We start from the raw sequence: 18,564 nt of genomic DNA on the forward strand, positions 1-18,564 counted from the left end.
CTGAGTAGCTGCTTTTCTGTTTGTATCCCAGATAGCTTCCCAATCACTTTTCAATCTCAAATCAGTGTCATTTTCTCCCACATTTTTTCCTATAACCTCCCTCCAATTTTTAAGATCTAAAATTGATGCTACTTCCTATATCCATTGATGCACCTTTATACATTTCTATTAGATAAATACTCTGTTTTTAAAATATATATATATATTTTTTAGACGAGCATATTGAGTTTTTTAGAGACGGGGATGTTCACTTGTTCATTTTTGTTTCACCAGTGCCTTCTCTGAAGGTTAAAACACACATGGTGGATGCTCTGCCATGTTTCCTAAGAGACTGATGGAATCAGTAATAAACAAGTGAATGAAAGTAAAATTTGTCATTCAATGGTATTTTAAATTATCCCATACAGAACTCTAATGGCTTAAATGGTGGACACCAACAAGATACATCCATGTCCAAATCCCTGGCATCCGTGAACCTGCAAACCTTTATTTGGAAAATGGATATTTGCGGATATAATTAAAGATCTTGAAATGAGACTACCCTAGAGACCCGATAGGCTTTAAATTCAATGACAAATGCTCTAACAAGAGACAGAGGAGGAGATGAAACACCCAGGGGAAAAGGTGATGTTAAGGTGAGGCAAAAGTTGGAATGATGTGGCCACAAGCCAGGGAAATCAATAAATGCTGACAGCCACCTGTAACTGGTAAAGGAAAGGAAGGATTCTCCACTGGAGCCTCCATGCAGAGTGCTGCCTTGCTGACATCTTGATTTTAAACTCTGGTAACGAGAACTGTGGGAAAATAAACTGCTGTTGATTTAAGTCACCAACTTTGTGGTAAGGTGTTACGGCAACTCTAGTAAACTTATACAAGTACTATGGGAAAATGTAAAATAAATAGAAACCAACTTCCCTAGCTTCAAATATTTAAGATCAGCCATCTACTTCTTCCCAAAGACACACACACCAACAGAAGAAACCAACCTTGTCAAAAGTTGAAAATTAATACACATAGTTCATGTTCAATAAATAGAGTCAATTTCAAAACTTCATCTGTATTCATACCCAGTAATTTAATTTTGAATGTACATGAAACTGTCATAGTAATAAGTACAGGTTAATTCATATATTTTTATCATCATATCTATTCACATCAATTGGTTTTCTTAGTTGACTGTCAATATCAGTGTTTCACAGTTTGGGGTAAGAATATAGAAAACATTTTGAAAATGCCAGGCTAAGTAGTGATTGTTGAAAAATGAACAAAGTTAAGTATAAAAATGGATTATTTCTACACTTTCTGTCTGTCGGCAGAATTTTGAGCACCCGCTATTAAAGAAAGGTATTTCCCACACTGGGTCCACCTTCCTAAAACAGAAGTCAGAAACTCATAATCCCAGATGTAATCATTTATATCAAACGTGAAGGCATGGAAACAGCTATGGATCTGGGTATATGGCAATGGTAGCTCTGGTTTTTAAGAGCAGTAGTGGAAAACATTTGGAGACAGCTAACAGCTGCACCTATGTCAGGTGGTTGAGGCAGAGGGGAGCTTCCAGGGGCTTTCAGTGTGTATTTTCAGCATTGTTCTTTGAAGTGTGATGTCCAAGTCTCTGAGTTTCCTTTCTATAATTTTTTTCTACTTAAAACTGTTAAAGTGGGTTTTCTCTTCTACAGACTGACTAGCTCAAACTGCAAATCAGAAGAGGATGAAAAGAAGAGGAATTGAGGAAAACCAGGGAAGTAAAACAAGTTTAGGTAGGACAGGGGATGATTACAAATAACTGAGCGATGATTTGGTATTTTTATACGAACATATTTGAAACTATAAACAATTTTCTCCTCACGTTCCCATATGCCCTATATTCAGTTGGATTACCCAAGTACATTACTACTTCTTTTTAATACGTCTGCATCACTTCTTCTTTTTTATCTTCCTCTAACTCACTCTGGCAATAGTCTCCGCACTGATTTCTTGGCATTCAATCGTGTCACAACATTTTACATGAAAATAATCTTTCTAAATAACCACTTCTGTATGTCACTCTTATTGTTGAATAAATTTCACTAGTCCAAATGAATGAATTAATGAAAATATGAATAAACATGTTATATAGTCATTGCAGTGTATCTCAATGGGTTCAACATATTCTGGTAGCAAAACAGAAGGGTAATTTGGATAGACATGAAAAACAAGATTTTGCTTTCTGTCAATCACATGGTTCATTAAAAGGTGTGACATGTCGTCTCACTATTATTAAACTATGTTTTACCTTTGTGTTCTATACAGTGGAAAACAACAGGTTATTTCTACTAACCAAAATTATCTTTGTTGCGTGTTAAAGTAAACAATTTATCTTTACAAAATTGTATACATTATCTTTGCCTTTATAGCTATTTTTGCAGTAAAATATACAAAGTTATTATTTTATCTACAAAAGGAATTATTTTCGCTTCAATGCATTAGAATGCCAAAGTAATAAAATGTACTCCTGACATTAATAATGCATACTGTATGCCTTTAAAATGAATCTAAATGTAAACAGAATTATAGACTGCTTGAAAACATAACTGTTCTTAGATGATAAAAAGATTTTTTGTTTCAACCATAATAGAATTCCTGTTTTAGTGTAGTATGTAAAGCAGGCATACACAAAAGCTGAGAAAGTAGCCAAAATGAAAAGTTCAATTACTGAACACAGCATTTCAAAACACACTACATTCTAGCATTACCTATGTTTACTTCACCTCTCCCTGTCATGATCCCTATGCACCTGCTGAAAACTTTTTATAAACTCTTTTTGAAAGTATCTTTTGGGAATTCCCTGGCAGTCCAGTGGTTAGGACTCTGCACTTTCACTGCCGAGGGCCGCGGGATTCAATCCCTGGTCAAGAAACTAAGATCCTGCAAGCCACATGGCACAGACAAAAAAAAAAAGTATCTTTTAAGTTCTAAGATTTATGCATTAACTTCCCTTATACTACTATAAGTGCAGAAAGAACACCATCTATTAAGCCTTGTTTGAGTAGCTCAGCTACATAAATATGCCTACAACATTCACTAACCCTATCACTAACTTTGAGTATATCACAAACAATATTATACCTTTAGTCAATAGATTTAAAAAGTCATATTTCTCAAAAAATGTGTATGATAAACTTCAGGAAAACCAACACTAAATCTAAACCTTTTTTGATTTCCACACAATAAAATTTATTAATGGTTAAAGTAAATAAATCTTTACTGAGTCAGGACTACGTTTTTGTTATATTTATTTTCTTATTTAACCTAAAAACAACTTTATGGAATCAATATCAATATCCCTACGGTTATAAAAAGTAATGATTATCATTTTTAGGGTATTTTTCTAAATTAGTAGAACAGAGTTAGGATTCAAAATTTAAACTCATGGGCTTCCCTGGTGGCGCAGTGCTTGGGGGTCCGCCTGCCGATGCAGGGGACACGGGTTCGTGCCCCGGTCCAGGAGGATCCCACATGCCGTGGAGCACCTGGGCCCGTGGCCATGGCCACTGAGCCTGCGCGCCCGGAACCTGTGCTTCGCAAGGGGAGAGGCCACAGCAGTGAGAGGCCCGCGTATCGAAAAAAAAAAAAAATTTAAACTCATGCTTCTGCTAAAATATGTATCCACATAATTAAAAGATGTATTTGCTCCAGAATGATAAATCACCCCAATCTCAAGCTCCAAAGCTTCTTGATGCTGAGTATACAAATCTTAAAGACCAGGGTCCATGTTATCTAGTACCTGATTTTTTTTCTTACCCCCAAGTCTCTGGGACTCATCTGAAGATTTTTAAATTTCTCATTCTGGGGAAGAAAGAAAAAGTCCACAACATAAAATATTTTCACTTATTTAGTTTCCATGGGGATATAACAATAGTCTTATTTTAAATCAGAATAAAAAATCTTTGGACTTTATTATTTTAAAAATTATGTGCTCAATAAATATTTACTACATTTTGACTGAATGAATTATTGATTTCTAGTATTCCTATATGTTTACTATTACTATACATGCTCAGTAAAGACCAAATATTATTTGTTGTCATAACTATTGTTAAGTGAATTTTTAAAATCTTTTAAAGTACGTAACAGAAACATCCACTCTATCTTCTTAGGACATTTGGATCTGCAGTTTACTAAATATGTGACATTGGCTAGTAAGGAGAATTCAAAATTTTATGTGTTAAAGCTGGGGGAAATTTTACATAAATATAGTAATTTAAAAAATCATAAAATCAAAGTGACTGATACATATAACATCTTAATAAGTTAATTAATTTTCTCTTCTTTCCTTCTTTTGCAAAAGAACTAAAAAAGTGCTGTTATGCTAGTTATCAGCTAGGAAAGGATTCACGTATTGTGTACTTGTATTTCTAAAGTTACTCCAATTTAAATTAGGCAGACACTACAATTTTACAATGAGATGAAACAGGAAGAGAGGAATCAAATAGAAGAAAAAATGTGAAAGGCACTTTAGCCGTTAATTTTGTCCCTTTTTTTACATTTCTTGTTAATATACCTTCATATTAAAGAACAAAACTTTTTTTCTAATACAAGTGTACCCTAGGGATATACAATTACAAATACTTATTTAATCTTTGGGAATTTAGTCAACAACCATAGTCACTGACATTTAGACTCTGATATTTACTCATAAAATGTTCTGATACATATTTAAAGGCAGGAATGAGAATTATAAGTATTTTTTTTAAACGCCTAGTACAATCAGAATAATTGGCTTGTAGAAGCAATGATGCCACCACTACCATGAGGCATTCATCATTCACCTTTATAAACATGATCTTATGTAACGAATTTATAGCACAAACATTTCTAAGTTTCCTTCTGTTTCTAAAACTTTATACCAAGAGTCTTAAAATTATGTGCACTTAGCTCAATAGAAAGACCGCAGACTTGATCTCAGGATAACTTAGCTGAAGTACTAATTCATTCCAAATCTAGACATTTAAGCCGTAACAAAAGATACAATTATGGTCGACCCTTGAACAACAGGGGTTTGCATGGCCATGGCTCCACCTCTACACACATTTTTCCCAAAATATGCTACTTCAGTGTGACATGATCTGCAGCTGGCTGAATCAACAAGTGCTAAACTGAAAAAGTGCAGAGGAACCATGCATAAGGAGGGTGGACTGTAGTTACAGGGGGATTTTGTGTGGGGTCTATGCCCCTAACCCCAGCTTTTTCAAGGATCACATGTATATTAAACCTGTGTCTGTATGGAAGATGAGCTCAGAAAAATGAGCTTAAGAATACGCAAAATAGTATGCTTTCTTCAGTAGTAAATAAAATGATCTATAAGAGTGTTTCGTTACCCTTCATTAATTTCCTCAGCCTACTGCTGGGCTTTACCTGCACGCCAGGAACACTACTGAAAATGCCCACTATTGAAAACAAGAATAGTATCTGAGGTATTTCCTCACCTTCAGTCATTCTCACACACGGCCTGTATTTGCTAAGTATTATTAAACTCAACTCGTGTTTCACTAAGCATTATGTTAAACTGTAATAGTCATGAGGTGATGACTTTGATGTGCTAGACTTAACAGATGCTACTCATCAAAATAAAAATGTTAGTATTAAAGTAAAAAAAAAAATCAAGTTTAAAAAAGCCCAACTGATTGAAGTGATAAATGACAGATATTACTTTAGGTAAATTTCAGTTTCATAAATTTGTTCATCTTTCTAGTAAATTCACACTAAAATAAATACCAAATTTAAATGTCATTATCAACAATTAAAATGAAAAAACTGTACATTTTTGAAATATAGCTGTTCACAAAATGAACACAATTTTTCACAGAAATGTTTCTTACTTCTGCTCTTATAACTGTGGTAAGAGTCTTAATTTAGTTGGCTAGCTATATCAGATTAATATATAACCATATAATAAATATATAGTATTTATCACAAATGCATGTAGAAATCACTCATTTCATAAACATGTTTCTGCTTTCTAATGTTTTCTGATTTATTATGCATCATTAGTATTCCCTGTAAATGTCAGTTTGCAAACAGTAATTGATGTTGCATCATATATTCCTAATATTAAATTGAAGTACTGCTTTTCTACAAAATATGTTCTAAATAGAAGAAAAAAGTGAGAAAGTATTTTGTATATGTACTTTAAAATAAAATTATATTTGCAAGTGTGACTGTTGAAGAAAATCATTAAAAAAGTTCATGTTTATTATTTAAATCAGTAACTCCTGAACACAATTAAGTTTTACACAATTTCCAGGCATCCATAAAAAATTCAGGCATATCTTAAATAAATGTAGATAGTGAAGAGTGATAGGGAAGTCATATACATCTCCAAATTATTCATTTAAAAAAAGATCTTCACTATACCCTTAAAAAATAGGAGACCTCATTAAGAAGTTCTTTGTTATGACTGATTTGCACCAACTATGACTGATTTGAACCCTCTATAGTAAGTCCTAAAATTGTCTTTCCCTATTGTGAACTTACTGATGCTTTAGCATTCAATTGAATAATGTTTAATGATAAATTTCCCAAATATTTTGTTTCAAAAGAACATTTAATAGGCATGCTTATTTATATTTTAAAATTATATTGCTTGCTTTCCCAAAATGTCCAATTTCCTTTTGAGCTTCTAACATAAACAGTTCAATGAAACCTACTTCTACTAGATTTCTAAATTTTCATTACAATGAAGAAAAGTTTTATATATATATATGACCCTGTGTACATATACATGAATACAACACACATGTATATATATTCATACATAAACGTTGAAACTATATACGAATATCTACATTAGAGACTTAACTGACGTAAGCTATTTTGCTTTTATGTGACCAGCTTAAAAAGAGTCCAGACTAACCAGAAGTTTATAGCTTTCAGAGGGATACAAAGATTCCCCAGGGGGAAAAAAAAATACTGCTAAACATTCCACTGTTTGCAGTGACAGGGTATGATAAGGTTTGACTGTGAGTCAATTTATGTACCCAAGAATCAATCTTCATAACCATTCTTCTCCCCCAAGAAATGCATATTTACAATACTATGAAATATCTGTTTTCCAATTGCCCACAAAGTCATATTAAAAGGCTGGTTTCTCATGGAGGCATGTGCGCCATATAAGGAGGAGAGATTCTGTAGCAAACTTCAAGTCTTTCTGCCAGAATTGCCCTTTGCTTCCCATTCTATGTCCCTTAAATTTGACAGCTCAAAAATAAAATAATTCTTGCCTCTACCCTTCATTCTTTATACAGGCCTAAAACATGTTGACAAGAACCCCATGCAATCTATGTCAGAACTCCTTTCATCTCAAATTCAGGACACACATAGATCACAACGTTTTATTCAAAAGAAGAGGGTGAAACTCAGGTATTTAGTTACTGGGAGTGGGAGTGGGGAGAGAACAAAAAGCATTACATAATCACTTAACTCAATATTCCCAGAGAGAGACATACGAAAACTGTATTTACAAAAAGAAATTCAGAAATCAATAACAGGAAAAAAATCTGAGATCAGAACTTTTTACTGTTTCGAAACATAATCACTGAAATTCTAGAACCCTGGAACAAGTAAGTTAAATAGCGAAAATCTGAAGCAGTTAAATTGGAAAAAAAGTCAAGAATGCTACAGAATTGAGAAGAAAAATGCAAAGCTGTATAACCCTGAAAAAATATTACAGAAATATAAGATTAATTGAGGATGCAAATTATATATGTATTACAGCAACTAGAGAAGTGAATAGTAAAGTAAAAATATCAATGAAAGATATAAGGACAGCTTCCTGAAATGAATACCAAAAACAAACAAAAACTTTATACAGAGTAACACAGATAAACAATGAGGGAAAAATAAGTACAATGGATGTCAAGAATTAGGAATATTTCTTGTAAACTTTGCTTCAGGAAACAGTGAACAAGCAAAAGTAGGCCTCATACATTTCCTTTATATAAGAAATACCTGAATAATGATGATTATAGTAGCTAGCTAGCAGTTACTGAGGTTGTACCATGTGCCAGGAGCTATTCTAAACAAATGTATATATTTATTCATTAATGCTTATAAAAATTTTATGAGGTGGGTGTTATTTTGGTTAAGACCAAGGAAAGAGTTAAGACAAACTACTTAGATTTGACATTTACTGGCTGCACAAACTTGTGTAAGTTACCGAAACATTCACGTCTCAGTTTCCTCCTCTTTGTCTCCCACTAAGTTATTATGAGGAAGAAGTAAATTAGCATGCGAAAAATGCCTTGAATGAGGGGCAGCATATGGGAAGCACTATGAAAATACTAACTTATCATCATAATCACCATTATTATCCCCATTCTGTGGATGGGAGACTAAATCATACAGCAATGAGGCAAAGGAGAGCATATTTTCTAACCGCGTAAAAATAAGCTTCAGCTTACACAGTTAGAAAGTGGAGTACAATGAATTTCATGTTTAGATTTTGGAGTAAAAAATACATAGAGAGAAAAGTCATACACTCTTTCTAAAAATAAGCATCTCTGATTAAGAGCATGGGATGGAGATGGGGATAAGACAGAAAAATACAAAGCAAACAAAAAGATACAGCATTTCCCATACCTGACAGCAACAGTGTTTTGAGGCCCTACAACAGAAGCTTCAGGAAAAAAAATAGGAATGATCCTAAAGAGAATGTCTGGGATAGTTCCCCCCGCCGCTTATTCTACATTCAGCATATGATTGCTGGATCACACCTCACACATCACACATACAAACACAGAACAATTCTGCCTCAAAATTCCTAGTTCAAATCTCTAAACTTCCCCTGATGCTTGGGCAACACTGAAGTATGACACATATGGCAATCTAAGCTGCAACAAAATTCAGTGACGTTGCCCATGTATTTTAAACAAAGCAACATAATTGTGAGCCAAATCAACTTTTAACAGTAAATCCTGAACTGAACGAACAGTGACTCTGCAGTTTATATATGTTTATGAATGAGGGTTGTTTTTGGCTCATATATTGCCCCCCATAATTGCAGGCAGTAATATCTGGAATATCTTTGTCAGAAGATGTTAATAATCATGAAAACTTTGTTGTTGTATTAAGATGAACTTGTATACGTTTCTAAATGTGAAAATCTGATTATCTGTCCCTGATTGAGTTATGATAGATTAAATGGTTTTATAAAGGAAGCAAATTTATTTGCAATGTCATTGCCATTATATCAGAATTTAACATAGTACAAATATCAGAATCATTATATTGGATATAATAAAATATATAAAAAAGTATAAAGTATAATATAATATATATTATACAAATATATCTTATATATAAGTATATTTATTTTATATATAAATTATATTTATATATAAATATATTTTTATATATATTTTATATATATTTTATATACATGTATATTTATAAATATATTTATATGTAAATATATATATTCTTTTCTTAAGCTTTAATTCCACAGTATTACAATATTTTATTCTAGTTGGTAGTTAAGTCATTAACAGTATTTTTGTTATTTTTTTTGATACTTGAAAAGAATTTTTTACTATTGGGTTTCTAATTATCATTTATGCATGTCCTGACTCCAACCCTGTGTATAAAAAATGAAGATCATCCTCTATTTGTTCTGTAATATTACTATATAATATTACTATGTTTTCATAAGGGCCTATGGCCTACTGTAACACCTCATAGAGCCCTCAGTTCCACACTTGTAGAATAAACCCTGTTTTCTAGCCCTATCTCAGATCTTTACCATAGTACTCCTTCTATATTCTAGTCTCTTAGAGGTCTAGACCAAATGCTTCTAGCCTCCAATTTAGAAAAATCAGGCATCTCATTATCTTCAAGTTTACTGAATAGTGCACGCACCTATTCCCAGAAAACACCCCATGCTCTCTCCTAACAATCCTTAACCCTTGCCCCTTGCCACACACACGAGAGTGTATACTCACATGAGTCCTTATACTGCTCTCTTTCAGCCAATGTCCCACACCAACCCATGAACTTCTTTCAAGACACTCTTGAATCTCAATCTATGTACATATCCTACTCATCTCAAAACCGAAGAGTCAAAGTTTCCCTTATACAAGTGCCACCTCCACTCTGTAACACTCTATGCTTCTAATCCCCACATTTCACTAAGCATTGCATGTTGAGAACCGGGAAAGAAGACCAAACATATCAATACATCAACAACTTAGAAATGTCACTTCCTTTTCTGATTTGACTGACTTGACTCTCAATGGTGTTAGCTAAAGCATCACATACCTGGAAATTGTTTCTTACAAATATATCAGCTATGGATTTTGAAACTTGACAGGATAATTACAGTGGAAGATGCAGATAAACATGCTTATGGTCAGTTACATAGAGTTAGAAAAATCCTATAAGTGGAAATTTGCTATGGGAAACTCACCTTTGTTCATACTACTAGTTTACCACAGTATCTAGGCAGTAAGTTTTACTTATCTCTCAAGTGCATATACATTTGAAAATACCAGATATAAACATTTGCATTCATTATAGTTAATTCATATTAATTCACTGTTAGATTAATGTGCTTAATTAAAAATTTTCTAATTTAGCTTTTTCATTACCCTATACTCCGCTTTTTTTGTCAACGTATAAAATTAAGTTAGAAGACGATGAAAAGAAGAGTAAGTGGCAGATATCTGATGCTAGTCATTTCTTTTCTAAACTGTGTGAGCTAAATTAAAATGTCTTATTATTCATAATCGATAAGTCAAATATCATTTACTAAAGATTTTATTTGGCACTTCCATTTTTTCTCTTATATTTTGTTTACATAGACAGGCCTGCCCTTTATGAAGGACCCCTATAAGCCTTTTTGTCTCTGAGAGAGAAACAATGAATGTGATGCTTCCGTGAATCACTTATGGGCAACTGAATGTCCCACATGAAATTGCCCAGGAAAAATTAAGTATGGGGTTCTAGGGTAGCCAGAAGACACCAACAATAGCAACCCCCCATTCTTGGTTGCTGTGGGTCATTATATCCTTGAGGGTCTATCCCTTGGGGAAGAGCTGATATTTTGTAAGGTTCTTCAGGGCTGTGTACAGAGAGAAGATACAATGATAGTTTGGTCAGTTTACAGTCTGGTGTCTGTCGCAGGAAAGCACTGTTATATGTATTTGTTTAACAAATCCTTCCCCCATGCTTATTTACCCCAGCGCTAAGCTCCTTACTCTTTATGGGTGTTTCTTGGGCCGGAATGTTTGGAGCCATTCACTCCACTTCAGTTAATCTAACTTTTAATTATATGATGTTTGCCTTTCTCTTGACTGATACTGATCTATTTACTGTCACGTTACTAGCAGACAATGAAACACAAGTGACGAAAGAATTGAGGCACATTTGGAAGATAAATGCTTTCAAAGATGACTTGTACACTCTTAAAGTGTTCGTGAATCAGGGGAGGCAGTGTGCACTTCTGGTAGAGAGAAGATCCTTTGTAAAGGTATGTATTCCAGAAAGAACATTATCTGAGTCTGAATATCTATTTCAGGAAGCGGTAAATAATTGTGTATAACTTAAGTGTTGTGTATAAGGGACACAATGGGAGATGATACCAGTCAGGTGAACAGAGGCTACATTTGAAGAGAAAACCCCAAAATGTGTTTTCCAATACGTGAAGACACATATTTCATCCTGTGCCAGACAGTCTAATAAGGATTACTGTAGCTATATCACTCTAGAAACAGGGCTGAAGGCAAATTAAGAGCATTAATTAACAATTTAATTTACAATACAGCCTTATATAAGATATTCAAACTGAGAGAACAACTTTTTAATATAGGTAGGGTATGCACAAATCTTTACAGGTTACAGTCAACAACACTACTTGCCCACTATTTTTGAGGCTACAGAATTTAAGCTTAGGTCTTTGGCCTCTAGTTCAGACCTGTTTTAGTACCAAATCCTGCCTTTTTAATTATGATAATAGCTAACATTTGCAAAGTATTCAAGATGTGGCAAACACTGTCCCAAAAAATTAACGTTTTTATAAAATGTAATCTTAACACTAAGTCTATAAAATAAATAATATTATTTCCAGTTTATAGATGAACAAATATGATATGGAAACGTTAAGTAACCTGTCCAAGGTCACTTGGGCAAGAATTATGCCCCCGTATTTTTTTTTTGGCCACACTGCGCAGCATGTGGGATCTTAGTTCCCAGACCAGGGATCGAACCCATGAAAGTGTGGAGTCTTAAGCACTGGACCACCAGGGAAGTCCCCATAGTTCAAACTTAGAACTGTTGTTTCTGATTTCTTCTATGATCATATCTACATTCTCTTTTGTGTGTATTACTGATAGAAAATTAGCTGACTTAAAGGAAAAATCTTCCCAAGTGTCTTCCTATAGTAGTATTTTTGTAAATGTACAATGCAATTCAGTTTAATGTGAGTATTTTTGTTCACTAGACTCACAGAATATATCCATAGGATGCTGAAACATAAAGAACAACCAAGTTCCTAAACAAGAAATACATTAGCAGTTTAAGTATTTTTACCAACCTCAAATTGCTTTCAGTTTATGCACAATACTCACAGGCATGTGATCCTAGATTTACTCTCTAGAATACTTCATTATCATTACTGGAGTCCTATGTATCATAGTCCCTCATAAGTGACATTTCCATAAAGAATAACACACAACTGAGTAGTTCTCAATTCCCTGAGTCTTACATTGTATTTCAATATACATAGTATGTCTGCACATCAAAATATTATGCCCATCTCATTTGAAGATGAACATAAAAGCCTGATGTGTGAGCCAGGCACTTGAGGAGGTTTTTAATAAATAATAGAGTGATTTCATTCTTAATGAAAATATTAACATAAATAGACATTCATAAACACTTGGAAATTTTTCATAAAAATAGATTCCATGTCTGTGCTTACGTGGCAAATTTAATCATCTCTAACGACTAAACCTGTGGCTAAAACCACTCTTTAAAGAGTTAATGAAGACACTTGAGGAAGCCAGGAAGTTGAAAACAAATCAGCAGCGTGCTTTACGCTTTACTGGAAGTAGGAAAGCAGAGCATTTCTAGGAGAAGGCTGACCCATAGCATCAACCACTCATGAGAAGTCAAGGAGGGCAATAAACCACAAACTGCATTAGATTTGTTTATTTGGAACAGAAGTCATTTAATAGAACCATTAAAGCTACTCAGTGTCTGTGGAGAAATGTTGATGCTGGAGAGCCATTTTAAGTAAGTACAGCAATATAATCATGTTATGATATAAAATTGTGGGGATAAGAATTAGGATAATGAAATAGGCTTAACCTTTTAGGTCTGAAAAGGACTAGATGTAATTCCTATATCCACAATTAATGTATATCTTAGGGGAAACTGTTCAACCCCTCAAACCTCAGTTCGCTTATCTGTAAAAAGGTAAAATACTAACAATGCAAAGTTGAATTATTAAAGCAAGTATCCACTGCAAAACAATGCCTGAACAGTAAGAACTCAATCTTTCTTGACTCATTGGAAACAGAATACCCAAATCACATACCATCCTATCTGACTTTAGAAAAGAGCAGGAAAAAAAAAAGCACACAGGATTCCTGAATTCTCATCTAGTGCTTTTCTCAGAACATGGCTCATCACCTTTGTGGAACATTTGGTAAGTACCTAAATCTCAGTTTTACTTACTTTTCTAAAATGTGGGGAAAATAATAGTATTGATCTCAAACTGTCGTTGGAAGGCTTAAACTAGTTAATGCAGTTTGAGGGCTTTAGAAGAGTTTGAAACAGATAATACCATGTAATTAGATGCTGCTGCTGATGAAAAAATAACAATTATAATATTATAATACTGGCATGAAAATTAAGCATATTTTTGATGGAAAAATGGGTATTTGTTTTCTTTTCCTGTGTCAAGGCTTCTCAACTTAGTGAATAGTTTTAAATAAACGCTAAAAGGCAGAATGAGAAATTCAGAGAATATCACAGCTCTTTAAAATTATAATACAATATTAATATTTATATTACTAAAAAGTCTTGCTTAATTTTCCCACTGACCTTTAGTTGGAGCTTTGAGTAAACATATATAATTTTGTAGTCTCAACTGAATAAATTGTGACCTTAATAGTTAGTTAAAAAATTAAATTATCTTGGAAACTGGATTTATAATACTCATATAATATATGGGAAAGGATGGAGGTTAGAAGACAGACAGGGATTCTATTTTAATATGAGCAGAAACAACAATTTATTTTTGACGATTATTCTGACATCAAGATTATACTGAATGACTGTTAATCATGTAGAATATTACAGATAAGCAGCGGTTTGGGTTTAGAATTTCCAGAGTTTAATTTTAGTAATGGAGACTAATAGAAAGAAGTGCTAGAATTAAATTTTATACTCAACCTTTTAATGTTTTTATTTTAAATTAATATTTAATTTCCCTTTTTAACACACACACATATATGTAATTAATGATCATTTTTACCTCTTTCCTTTACCAGTTACCATTTCTAAAGAAATGTCGAAGTTGTTCTAAGCCACACCACCAGTACTCTCATAAACAAGACACATGCAGGGTCCCTATAGTCATATAATAGAAATGGGCTTCAGTTTCCAATGGAGGAGTTCACTGCCTCTAAAGTGTTTGTTTCCTTTTTTTAGATTTTTCACTTCTATAGCTTGAGCATAATCCAAGTGAACTACAAGAACAATATTTCAGATCATTACAACGTCCTTTCAAATTGAGATGTTATCCTATATTCCTTATCAGATCACTACTAGTTTATGTATTCAGTCAAAAGCTGAACACCAAGTATGAGAAATATACTGCTTACTCCTTCCATGTCCTCACCCCTGCAAGAAATCTATAATTTGCACAAGCCAGACTATAAATCCTAACATTTAATCTCACTGAGTAGCTGAATGTTTCAAATGAAAATTGATTGCAACTATTTTCCAAGGGAATTCAATCTCAATATTGACCAGCATTTCTGGTAAGCCAAACAAGTGCAATATTTTTAGTCTCTCAACTTCCTGGAACATAAAGAAGTTTTTGATGCATGATTTTTATCCTTTAATTTTTTTTCCTACTGAAGTATCATGCATTAGCTTATAAAACGTACACCAATTATTGAAAATGCAGAGCACTGGGTTAAAAATATAATCGCTAGGGCTTCCCTGGTGGTGCAGTGGTTGAGAGTCCGCCTGCCGATGCAGGGGACATGGGTTCGAGCCTGGCTCCTGGAAGATCCTACATGCTGCGGAGCCACATGAGCCCATGAGCCATAACTACTGAGCCTGCGCTCTAGAGCCCACGAGCCACAGCTACCGAACCCTTGTGACACAACTACTGAAGCCCACAAACCTAGAGACTCTGCTCTGCAACAAGGACAAGCCACCGCAATGAGAAGCCTGCACACCGCAACGAAGAGTAGCCCCCGCTTGCCTCAACTAGAGAAAGCCTTCACGCAGCAACAAAGACCCAATGCAGACAAAAACAAATAAATTTATTTTTTGAAAATGAATATGGCATTTTAAAATGTAACTATTCTTACAAAATAAATATGCAATGAAGAATATCATGATTAAAGAATATAAAATAACTGTAAAGGTTTTGAAAATATTCTTAATTTATCTGCAACGCACATAAAAAACACCAAAATCCTAAAGTCAGTAAGAGGTGGGAACACGACAAGGTATCTTCCTTGACAATATTCTCAAATAGAAATTATGAACATTTTTAAACCAGACCTCCTATATATTTTTTTAAATTCTTATTTTAATTTTTTTAACGTCTTTATTGGAGTATAATTGCTTTGCAGAGTTGTGTTAGTTGCTGCTGTGTAACAAAGTGAATCAGCTATACATACACATATATCCCCATATCCCCTCCCTCTTGCGTCTCCCTCCCACCCTCCCTATCCCACCCCTCTAGGTGGTCACAAACCACCGAGCTGATCTCCCTGTGCTATGCCGCTGCTTCCCACCAGCTATCTACTTGACATTTGGCAGTGTATATGTCAATGCCACACCCTCACTTCGTCCCAGCTTACCCATCGCCCTCTCGGTGTCCTCAAGTCTGTTCCCTACATCTACGTCTGTACTCCTCTACTGCCCCTAGGTTCTTCAGAAACATTTTTTTTTTAATTCCACCTATATGTGTTAGCATACGGTATTTGTTTTTCTCTTTCTGACTTACTTCACTCTGTATGACAGTCTCTAGCTCCATCCACCTCACTACAAATAACTCAATTTCATTTCTTTTTATGGTTGAGTAATATTCCATTGTATATATGTGCCACATCTTCTTTATCCATTCATCTTACCTAGGGGTAAGACAAGAATAAAGACACAGACCTACTAGAGCATGGACTTGAGGATATGGGGAGGGGGAAGGGTAAGCTATGACAAAGTGAGAGAGTGGCATGGACATATATACACTACCAAATGTAAAATAGATAGCTAATGGGAAGCAGCTGCATGGCACAGGGAGATCAGCTAGGTGGTTTGTGACCACCTAGAGGGGTGGAATACAGAGGGTGGGAGGGAGGGAGACACAAGAGGGAAGAGATATGGGAACAAAAAAAAAAAGAGAAAAAAAGGACACTTAGGTAGCTTCCATGTCCTGGCTACTGTAAATAGTACTGCAATGAACAATGTGGTATATGACTCCTCTTGAATTATGGTTTTCTCAAGGTACATGGCCAGCAGTGGGATTGCTGGGTCATATAGTTCTATTTTTAGTTTTTTAAGGAACCTCCATACTGTTCTCCATAGTGGCTGTATCAATTTACATTCCCACCAACAGTGCAAGAGGGTTTCCTTTTCTCCACACCCTCTCCAGCATTTATTCTTTGCAGATTTTTTTCATGACGGCCATTCTGACTGGTGTGAGGTGATACCTAATTGTAGTTTTGATTTTCATTTCTCTAATGATTAGTGATGTTGAGCATCCTTTCATATGTTTGTTGGCAATCTTTACATCTTCTTCAGAGAAATGTCTATTTAAGACTTCTGCCCATTTTGGGATTGGGTTGTTTGTTTTTTAGATATTGAGCTGCATGAGCAACTTGTATATTTTGGAAATTAATCCTTTGTCAGTTTCTTCATTTGCAAATATATTCTCCCATTCTGAGAGTTGTCTTTTCATCTTGTTTATGGTCTCCTTTGCCATGCAAAAGCTTTTCATTAGGTCTCATTTGTTTACTTTTGTTTTTATTTCCATTTCTCTAGCAGGTGAGTCAAAAACAATCTTGCTATGATTTATGTCAAAGAGTGTTATGCCTACGTTTTCCTCTAAGAGTTTTAGAGTATCTGGCCTTACATTTAGGTCTTTAATCCATTTTGAGTTTATTTTTGTGTATGGTGTTAGGGAGTGTTCTAATTTCATTCTTTCACATGTAGCTGTCCAGTTTTTCCAGCACCACTTATTAAAGAGGCTGTCTTTTCTCCACTGTATATTCTTGCCTCCTTTATCAATGATAAGATAACCATATGTATATGACTTTATCTCTGGGCTTTCTATCCTGTTCCATTGGTCTATATTTCTGTTCTTCTGCCAGTACCATACTGTCTTGATTACTGTAGCTTTGTAGTATAGTCTGAAGTCAGAGACCCTGATTCCTCCAGCTCTGTTTTTCTTTCTCAAGATTGCTTTCGGGGTCTTTTACATTTCCATACAAATTGTGCAACTTTTTCTTCTAGTTCTGTAAAAATTTCCATTGCTAGTTTGATAGGGATTGCATTGAATCTGTAGATTGCTTTGGGTAGTATAATCATTTTCACAATATTGATTTTTCCAATCCAAGAACATGGTATACCTATCCATCTGTTTGCATCATCTTTAATTTCTTTCATTAGCATATAGTTTTGTGCATACAAGTCTTCTGACTCATTAGGTAGGTTTATTCCTAGGTATTTTATTCTTTTTGTTGCAGTGGTAAATGGGAGTGTTTCCTTAATTTTTCTTTCACATTTTTCATCATTAGTGTATTGGAATGCAAGAGATTTCTGTGCATTAATTTTGTGTCCTGCTACTTTACCAAATTCATTGATTAGCTCTACTAGTTTTCTGAGAGCATCTTTATAACTCTCTATGTATAGTATCATGTCATCTGCAAACAGTGACAGTTTTACTTCTTTTCTGATTTGGATCCCTTTTATTTCTTTTTCATCTTTGATTGCTGTGGGTAAAACTTCCAGAACTATGTTGAATAACAATGGTGAGAGTGGACACCTTATCTTGTTCCTGATCTTAGTGGAGATGGTTTCAGTTTTTCACCCTTGAGAATGATGTTGGCTGTGGATCTGTCATATATGGCCTTTATTATGTTAAGTTCCCTCTATGCCTACTTTCTGGAGGTTTTCTTTTTTTATCATAAATGGGTGTTGAATTTTGTCAAAACCTTTTTCTGCACCTACTGAGATTATCATATGGTTTTTATCCTTCAGTCTGTTAATAGGGTGTATCACATTGACTGATTTGGGAATACTAAAGAATCCTTGCATTCCTGGGATAAACCCCACTTGATCATGGTA

This window comes from Phocoena sinus, chromosome 18, assembly GCF_008692025.1.
Source record: "Phocoena sinus isolate mPhoSin1 chromosome 18, mPhoSin1.pri, whole genome shotgun sequence".
In the NCBI taxonomy this organism is placed as follows: domain Eukaryota; kingdom Metazoa; phylum Chordata; class Mammalia; order Artiodactyla; family Phocoenidae; genus Phocoena; species Phocoena sinus.